Here is a 10,051-nt window from a genome sequence, read left to right as displayed (position 1 = left end):
ATTATGGATTTCTGCCAACAGAGCTCAGCGGAAGATCTTTGTCAAGTGACAGGTTAGGAGGCTCTGGTCCAAGAGCAGTCATTTATTGTTGGCGAGATCAGAGATGGATCTGGGTCTGGTGAGAACAATATCCAAGTTATGTTCCCATTGGTAGGTAACTTCCACGAGGTGGAGATGGAGATCAGTGGAGATCGGTAGAACTGTCAACATGGATGTTGACTTTCCCCCGGATCAGTAGTGATGACAGAATTGAGAAGAAGATGAAAGGGGCACCAAATTCATCCCTAAACGATCAGAAACAACAGGGTTCCTCCATGTCTACCACGCTTCATAAATCAGAGTTTAAGGTGGGCAGGCAACCAAACAAAAAAAGATAGCTACAGCCATTTGAAAGAGTCCTATGTAAACCTTGCCACCTCTAAGTGAGTCCTCTGAACCAACATGGGGTCTTTTGTGCCTGAATCTTATTATAATTTGCCAGCTGCTCAGTGGCCTTTGTGAATTTAATTGGTGGCCTCAATTTCGTTCGCAGTGGGCAGGTGTCCACAGCTCAAAACCCGCCATCACAATTGGCATCTTTGTTGACTCCAACAGGAGAAAACCAGGGTTGAAAGAACTAGGGAATAGGGAGGGAGGGGAAAATAAAGTGCCCTGCCACTCCTGGACGAGACCCCAGTAGTTCAGAATGCAATGAGTTTGTGTGGCCTCGGGATTGGACAGCAGGCTTTAAAGGCCTATTCTTCTTTCCACCAACTGTGTAGCCTGGGCCATAATCACTGAGCTTCTCAATTTCCTCGGCTACAAAATAAGGCTCATGCTTCATCACAAGAACTGGTAAATTAACTGATTAATGTTCCCGAAACATGACTCAATGCTGCTATTAGAGAGGGCCGGGCCTTAGCCCACCAACTAGAAGCAACAGTAGAAGACTTCATTTTCAGGACTGGCATCATTCAATTAAGAAAAGCTGGCAAAGGCAGATCCAACCATTCAGTGGGAGAGTCCAGGGTAATGGTTGGCTTGGTCATTCAAGTTCTTCAATATGCCCTCAGGCCGCTAAAAGGAATGAAGGAAAGTGTTGGTTTTAAAAAGCAAGAATCATTACTGAAAATGTCACTTCTGTGACTGGGGGAAAAAAGCAAAAGCCTCATCTTGGTTTTGCCATTAAGAACTACCCAACAATTGCTGGACTTCACAATCAGAAACTTCTTTTCTAGGAGCATTCTAACCCTTGTAATTAGAGTCTATTTCCTGTATGTGCCCAATTTAACCCCAAACTCAGGTCTCAGTGGCTTTGTTGGTTTTCCATCATGGGACCATAACCCAGAATTAACATGCTAGCATACTTTCCACCTAAAAACACTGTATTACATTTCTGAATACAGTGATCCTAAAACAATAAGCTTAGTAACAACACAGTTTTACTTTCATTAGAAGATCCTGATACCTCAATAATGATGGTATTTGTTAAGTGTTTACTATGTGCCAGGCACTGTACTAAACACTGGGGTAGATACAAGCAAATCATGTTGGACATAGTCCCCGTTCTATATGGGGCTCATAGTCTTCATCCCCATTTTACAGATGAATAAATGAAGCCCAGAGAAGTGAAGTGAAGGTCACACAGCAGAAAGTGACAGAACAGGGATTAGAATCCAGGTTCCTTTGACCCCCAGGCCTGTGCTCTATCCATATGCCACTCTGCCTTAGTGAGAGCTACAGCAATGTTTACAGGAATCATCACTTTCAGCTGTCCAGAGGAAAAGCAGATAGGTAGAGAAGCAGCATGGTATAATGGATAGAGCATGGGCCTGGGCGTCAGAAGGACATGGGTTATAATCCCTGCCTTGCCACATGTCTTTTGTATGACCTTGGGCAGGTCAGTTCACTTCTCTGTGCCTCTGCTATAAACTGGAGTTTGAAATGGTGAGCCCCACATGGGGCAGGGACTATGTTTAACCCAATTTGCTCGTAGCCATCCCAGTGCTTCGTACGGTGTCTGGCACATTGTATGCTCTTAACAAATACTACAATTATTATTAGGTAAACCATTTCTCTTCTGCTACTTATTTTGGGATTTAAGAACATGTTGGCACTTTTTGGGGATGGCACAGAAACTTTTCTAGCTACCTCAGTGAGAATTGCTGAAGTGTTGCTCTACAGGATGGCACCCCAGAATGGATGATGTTTCAGACAATGTGATAATTTAAGGTTAAACTTCTGTTTAATTGCAGCAAGCTGATGCTCTGAAAACAACAATAACTAGTCACTGTAGCCAGTGACTTTCCCTTTCAGAATGCATCCATTTGTCCTAAATCACAATAAGTGGGCAAATATCTTTCCCCCATTTTTCAGAAATGAAAATTGAGACTTTAAGTTGCTCAGGGACTTTCTTACAGATTGTAAGGAGTTACTGTGAGTCTTTTCATGGGACAAAGGGAGTATTTTGACATTATACACACCCTTGGAGAATTCATTCACACCCATGGCTTCAAATACCATCTGTGTGTGGATGGTTCCCAAATCTACATCTCCAGCCCTGTTCTCTCTCCTTCTCTGCAGTCTTGTATTTCTTCCTGACTTCATAACATCTCCAAATGGATATCCTGCCAACACCTCTAAACATGTCCAGAACAGAACGCCTCATATGCCTACACAAACCCTGTTCCCCCAATAAGTCTTCCATCATTGTAGACAGTACCACCATCCTCCCTGTCTCAGAAGCCCACAACCTTGGCAATACCCTTGACTCATTTCTCACTCAACCCACATATTCAATCTGTCACCAAATCCTGTCAATTCAACCTTCACACTCAACCCATGCTCTGAGGTCAAGACATCTATCTACTTTGTGTTCATGGCCATACAAGTGACTTCTGAGGCTGGTACCAAGCTACTTTCACTAATGAGCTTCTTTAGGGAGAGAGACACTTTGACTTTGCATTTCAGACCTATGAGGAGGGAGGACCTGGATTTATTTGCCCATTGTGGAGGAAAGAGAGCCCAGATTTTCAGGCCCAGAAGTAATGATGAATAGGAAGGTACAGTGCTCTGCACACAGTAAGCGCTCAATAAATACGATTGAATGAATGAAGGCAGGTAGAGACCTAAAGGGCACAGGAATTAAATAAAGTGATGGGTAAGTCTTCCCTGTGACCCCAAACTACTCTCTGCTGTGCCACAGAAGTATCAGGGGAGCAATCAAACTATGTCACTTCTGACTTTCTCTAGCCAAAATAAACCTACACAGCAGCATGGTTTAGTGGATAGAGTACAGGCCTGGGAGCCAGGAGGACCTGGCTTCTAACTCTGCCTTCACCACATGTCTGCCTAGGATCACCTTGGGCAAGTCACTTAACTTCTCTGGGCCTCAGTCACCTCATCTGTAAACAGGGGATTAAGAGTATGATCCCCGTTTGGGACAGGGACTGTGTCCAATCTGATTAATTTATATCTACCCCAGCACTTAAAATAGTGCTTGGCACATAGTAAGCACTTAAGTAGCATAATTATTGTTATTACTATTATTATCTACTCTAGGGCCCCAGGAGAAGAATGTCTATACTATGAGCTCTACTCTAGTGGTGGACCTGGTTGTATGGATACCACTATCAATCAATCAATCAATCATATTTATTGGGCACCGACTGTGGGCAGCACATTATACTTAGAAGAGTGTAATGTAACAGTTCGTAGACATGTTCCCTGGCCTCAACCACCATGTTCATCAGTGCCCTTTAGCCTATGAGCTCTCACTGCGATGTTCAGATTGGATGGTTTCATGGCCTGAGAAGTGCTTCATCTGTTGATGGGTTCCATTAAATCTACCTTTGGGAATCTTCACATCCTCTTATACTTCCATGGGTGCTGGTATTCCTCAATCTGGGTGGCACCTCTAGACTGTAAACTCACTGTGGGCAGAGAATGTGTCTGTTATATTACATTCTCCCAAGCTCTTAGTACAGTGCTCTGCACCCAGTAAGTGCTCAATAAATACAACTGATTGATTAATTTCCTGCTCTTTCCAAGGAAATCCATACCCCAGGTGTCCAGGTAGGAAGAGGAGATGGACTATTCTGCCACAATTGTCATTCCACCACCTGCAAGTGGCAACTAATAATGGCTGACTGCTCTAAAACCAGACCACCAGAAAGGTTCTGAGTGTAAGCTATCTAAGCCATCTCAGAAGCTCAAGGCTGTGTTTCTGCCATGCCCCTGTAGGACAGCTAAAATGAGCTTTTCAGCCCTTGACACAGTGAGCACTCAATTAATACTGATAAATATTTCAAGTTTTCTAGGAGACAAAGTGTTTTCACACCAGACATAATGCAAAGACCCAGAGATCATGGTATATACCTCTTCTGTTAACAACTGGTAGCTGCTTGCTAATCCCCATGCATTACCCAGTTTACTTCACTCTCAAATGCTACAGGGATTAGGCTGGCAGCACAGGCCATGGGGGACAAACTAGGAGAGGATTTATCTGTCTTGGTCAACAGTCAGTTTCCAACTATTCTCTTACAACTGCCTTACAGGAGCTGCATGGCTTAGTGTGTAGAGCAAATGTCTGGGAGTCGGGAGAAGCTGGGTTCTGTTCCCAGCTCTTCCTCTTGTCTGCTGTGTGATCTTGGGAAAAAATCACTTAACTTCCCTGTGCCTCAATTACCTCATCTGCAAAATGGGGATTAAGATGGTGAGCCTCGTGTGGGACAAGGACTACCTGTTTATATCCACCCCAGCACTTAATATACTGCCTGGTACCTAGAAAGCACTTAACAAATACCACAGTTATTATTATTATTACACCACCACCTGTTATCACCATAAAAGGAAGAAGGGAATTGAGTTTATTTCATTACAGTAATTAATCACATTGATCTGGTCAGACTCTGAGCTAATCGTTTTTTGGGATGGGCACCACTCCGTAACCATGTTCTCCTCATATCTCTGCCTATTCTGCCCTCTTTACCCACCTGATTGTGTAAAGAGGAAATACTTAGTTTAAGGAACAAGGCAATTGGACCTGGGTGTCAAAGGACCTGGATTCTAATCCCAGCTCTGCCACTTGCCTGTTGTGTGACCTACAACAAGTCACTTAACTTCTCTGGGCCTCAGTTTCTTCATCTGTAAAATGTGATTTCAGTACCAGTTCTTCATCCTACTTAGTCCCTGTCCCACATGGGGCTCACTGTCTGTGTCCAACCTGATTAACTTGTGTATACCCCAGTGCTTAGAATAGTGTTTGATACATGGGAAATACTTAAGACAATAATAATAATAATAATAATACAGAAATGATGAAGAGAAGGAAGAAAGGAAGAAGAGGAGAAGAGAACGCAGCATTCCAGAGAGAACTCCTCACCACTGGCTTTAAAGCATTCCACCACCTGGCCCCCTCATACCTCACCCCACTACTCTCCTTCTACAGCCCAGCCTTCACACTTTGCTTCTCTAATGCTAACCTTCTCGCTGTGCCTCAATCTCACCTATCTCACCACCAAACCCTGGCCAATGTTCTGCCTCTGGCCTGGAACATACTCCCTCCTCAAATCTGACAAAGGATTATTCTCCCCCACTTCAAAACCTTGTTGAGGGCATATCTCCTGTGGGAAGCCTTCCCAGAATAAGCTTCCCCATTCCTCTTCTCCCACTCCCTTCTGTGTCACCCTGACTTGCTCTCTTTGTTCTTCCCCCCTCCCAGGCCCCCAGCACTTATGTACATATCTGTAATTTATTTATTTATTTGTACATGTCTGTAAGCTTTCTGTGGCCAGGGAATGTGTCTACTTATTACTGTATTGTACTCTCCCAGGTGCTTAGTATAGTGCTCTGCACACAGTAAATGCTCAATAAATATGATTGAATAATAATAATAATAATGATAGTATTTGATAAACACTTACTATGTTCTAAGCACTGGGGTAGATACAAGGTTAAATAGTTGTCCCACGTAGAGCTCACAGTCTTAATCCCATTTTACAAATGAGGTAACTGAGGCATAGAGAAGTTAAGTGACTTGCCCTAAATCACACAGCAGACAAGTGGCAGAGACAGGATTAGGATCCACAAACTCTGACTCCCAAGCCCATGCTCTTTCTACTAAGCCACGCTGCTTCTTTACAGTGAATGAATTCATAGTTCATTCTGAATGAACTAAGACCTGGGTTGAGGCAAAAAATGAAGTTGAATAGCATGAGGCATCTGGGGCTCACCAGTGAAGGGAAAGGAAGGTGAATTGGCATGACCTGTGTGGATATAAAGGACTGGCCTGGTGCCCCAGAAGTCAACCATCATGTGTTCACAATGACATTGCAACCTGGGCCAAATTTGGCCTCCTGTGGGATGTTATTCCTAGGTGACAGTCCGGTGGGATGTGGGGGGAGAGGGGAGGTGGTAGAAAGCACAAAATAGAGTATTTATAAACAAAATATACAGGACAAGAATTTACATCTACATGAATGTCACATGAGAAGCAGTGTGATCTAATGGATAGAGTACGAGACTGGTACATCGAATACCTTGTTTCTAATCCTAGCTTCACAACTGTCCAGCTGAGTGATCTGGGGAAGCCACTTAATTTCTCTGGGCCTCCACTTTCTCAACCATAAAATGTGTATTAAATATCAATTTTCCCGCCCCCTTAGACTGTGACTCCACGTAGGGTAGGGATTATGTCTGATCTGATTATCCTGTGTCTACCCCAGGGTTTAGCACAGTGCTTACTGATAAAACATGTTTAAAATACCACATCGTCTTCTTATTAATAGTAATAATATTCCTGCTAAAGCCTTGGTCAAAGATACTGAGGTACCTCTTCCTTTATCCAGCTCTTCCATCGCTAACTTTCCTCTGGGAAATGAGTGACTCAGGAGTTTGCCTCTGGTGACCTAGGCCTGACCATGACCTGCCTTACTGTTTTGTACCTCTAAACTCTAATCTCCTTTTCCTGATCCTTGCATTACTCTCCCCTGTTCACTTGAGTCTTTACCCCTTAATCATTTAGGTCCTCACCACACCTTGCATTATTTTTAAAAATGAACATTTCAAAGACTATGTCTTCACATGATCATGCAAAAAAACTCTCCTTTTCCCAGCATTGAGAGAACCTTTTTTTTTTTTTTTTAACAGAGTTGCAAACATTTCAGCATCAACTAATAAACAAACACCATTCCAACATCTTTCAGGACGCTCTATAATGGCTAAAAGACAAAGATTCAAAGTTTCTGGTGTGAAATTAAAACCAGTAGAGGAGCCTAATTTAACCATTTGCAAGAAATGGTTTATGTCCAGGTAATGAAGCTTGATTATAGGTTAGGAGCAAAACAATCTAGGCAGGTGGAAAACTATGCATGCGTTATAAATGCACAGATGGTTAGCAATCATTTAAGGAAGTATTTCATTTCTGTTAACTCAACCCAGTCATTAAAGTGTAAAATATATATTTAAAACTGAGCCAGTTTATCTGCTTTGGGCTTGCAAACAAATAGATGGTCTCACTCATGACATCTATCCCTAAAGGAGCATCATGGCAAAATGGATCAATCAGTATTCAACCCCCTCTTGGCTATCCAGTAAAACTTTAGAAATTGCCCCAAAATGTAAGGTCTTGCAAAAGGAGGTACTAATACATATATTCTTATAAAAGGAACAAGAAATGAAGGAAATCTGAAACACTGGTTAACTGATGACCCTTTGGTTACTCCAAGTTCCACACTATGCACCCAGGATCCATTCACAAGATTAGCACTCACTTGTGACCGCAATATCCCTACGTGAAGCTTAAACAAGGGCACTGCAGCTGGTGACCAGGAAGAAAAACAATGTGTGCAATTCAGCCTCAAGAAGTGCCACCTTACCACTGGGAAATTGGTCTCAACAGCTAAATCTTTTGTTTTAGAATAGATCACTCCATCAGTGATATTTATTGAGTGCTTACCATGTGCAGAGTAGTCTTGCAAAAGTAGTATCCTTTTTGACCCAAGATATCTTGTTGGACTGTTTATGTGGAGCAAACCAATTGTTCAGCTATCCATTTTCCTTGGACTGTGCAGACCCAACCATTTGCGTACTTATGGTGCAAAAGTAATGGTAGCTTGAAAGAAGAAACACAGAATCAAGGGCCTTGTTAACAAAGAAAAAATAGGATTTTTCCACTAGAAGCATGTACCTGAAGTATACTGTCAGTTATGTGGGTTATTTTTTTCCCCTTGATATTTCCTTTGTTCTTGGGCACACTTTCTATCTGAACTTAAAGACTGTTGGACTGACAACTGCAGCCTTAGGAATTTTGGTGGGTCTATTGCTTCCATCACTTCTCTCTAAAACTGCCTGGATTACGTTGTCTGCCTAGTCAGAATAGCAGTTGGGTGGAAGGCACCGGACCTTGGGCTGGAAAAAGTTAAATTTCCATCTGTCAGTTTAACATTCTGACTTTTGAATTGCTGGAGACAGCTCCCAGAACCTCCAACTTTAAAATCAGTCCTTTCACCAGCTCAAGAAATCTTAAGAGTGTTAATTTGCAACTTGTATTTGGGTTTGTTATATGAGATTTAAGCCAAATTATTATCCATGGAAAAATATCTCTCAGCAAAGTGTTCAGATCTACGAGGGAGTGACCTTTTAAATGAAAATTGTAAGTTGGTTTCTATCATGTCATGTGCTCTGCACATACTAAGCGCTCAATAAATATGATTGAATGAATGTCATTACAGTCCTATGAATAATTAAGCTATCTGCTTCCATATACATAGTCGAATGTGAAATTTTATGTTTTGTTCTGAAGTGGTCACATTTTGACCTCAAAATGCACGATTTAATCAACGATCTGGAATAGAAAGTCACTTTGCTAATGTTCATGGCACATATGATGGTGACATTTCTATGGGTGGATGATGTTTTCTTTTAAATGATAACTGGCATTACAAACACCTTTACCTATCCTGCAACTGAAACCTTTTTTACATTTTTCAACTTCTCTTGCTTCTGTATCTTCCTAAGGGCTGAAGTAGAAATGTGGTTTTATCAAGGCAAATAACTGAGTGCTCTAATCATGTCACCTCTGATTGATGTCCATCTCCTGAAAGCAGCACTGAGAAATTCTGTTGTGATGTCCCAAGTTTAGGAAAACAACATCTTTGTTGAAACCTGCACTCAAAACTGCATGACAGATACTACTTTAAGACCCAAGAATGGTAGCTTCAACACAGCTGTTAGAACTGGCAGCCATCTGGCTAGTATTAGAGATGATTCTAATTGCACAGTCAACCCAACTGTCTCTGCTAGAGGGGGTTCCAAAGACTTGAATGGGCTGTGAGAGTTTTGAAGGAAATGTAAGAGTTGAGGAAACTTACGTTAGTATTTTTGCTGCTCCCACCCTTACGCAAGCTATTCACAGGCCTTCAAGAACATGCCATGGAGAACTTCAAATCGTGTCAATGCCTTTTTGGGGTGTAAACACCAGTCCGCTTTCTACATTCCTTATCACTGACTTTAAGGCAATCAGCTCTCTCCTCCTACCTTAACTCAATGATTTCCTACTACAACCCAGTCTTTAAACTTTGCTCCTCTAATGCCAGCAGTTTCCCTATACCTCAATCTCCATTTCCCTCAATGACAACCCTTTGCCCTCAATCCCCCTCTTCTTTTCCTTTCATATATGATAGACCACCACTCTCCTGATCTTCAAAGCCCTACTCACATTACATGTCCTCGAAGAGGCCTCCCTGACTAAGCTCTCATTACCCTCCCTCTCTCTCCCTTCTGTGTTGCCTATGTACTTGGTTCTATACCCCTTAAACACTTGATATTCACCCCATCCTCAGCCCCACAGGACTGATGAAGATAACCTTATATGTTGCTATTTTCCCTATCTATAATTCATTTTAATGTTAGTCCGTCAATCAGTGCTTGGAGTGCTTACTGTGTGCAGAGCACAGTACTGTTTGGGGGAGTATAATACAACAGTTAATAGACACGATCCCTACCCACAAAGAGCTTACATTCTAGAAGGGGAGGCAGATGTTAATATGAATAATTCATAATATATAATTTA

This window comes from Tachyglossus aculeatus, chromosome 22 (assembly GCF_015852505.1).
Source record: "Tachyglossus aculeatus isolate mTacAcu1 chromosome 22, mTacAcu1.pri, whole genome shotgun sequence".
Taxonomy (NCBI): domain Eukaryota; kingdom Metazoa; phylum Chordata; class Mammalia; order Monotremata; family Tachyglossidae; genus Tachyglossus; species Tachyglossus aculeatus.
Note: the sequence above shows the minus strand (reverse complement) of the source record.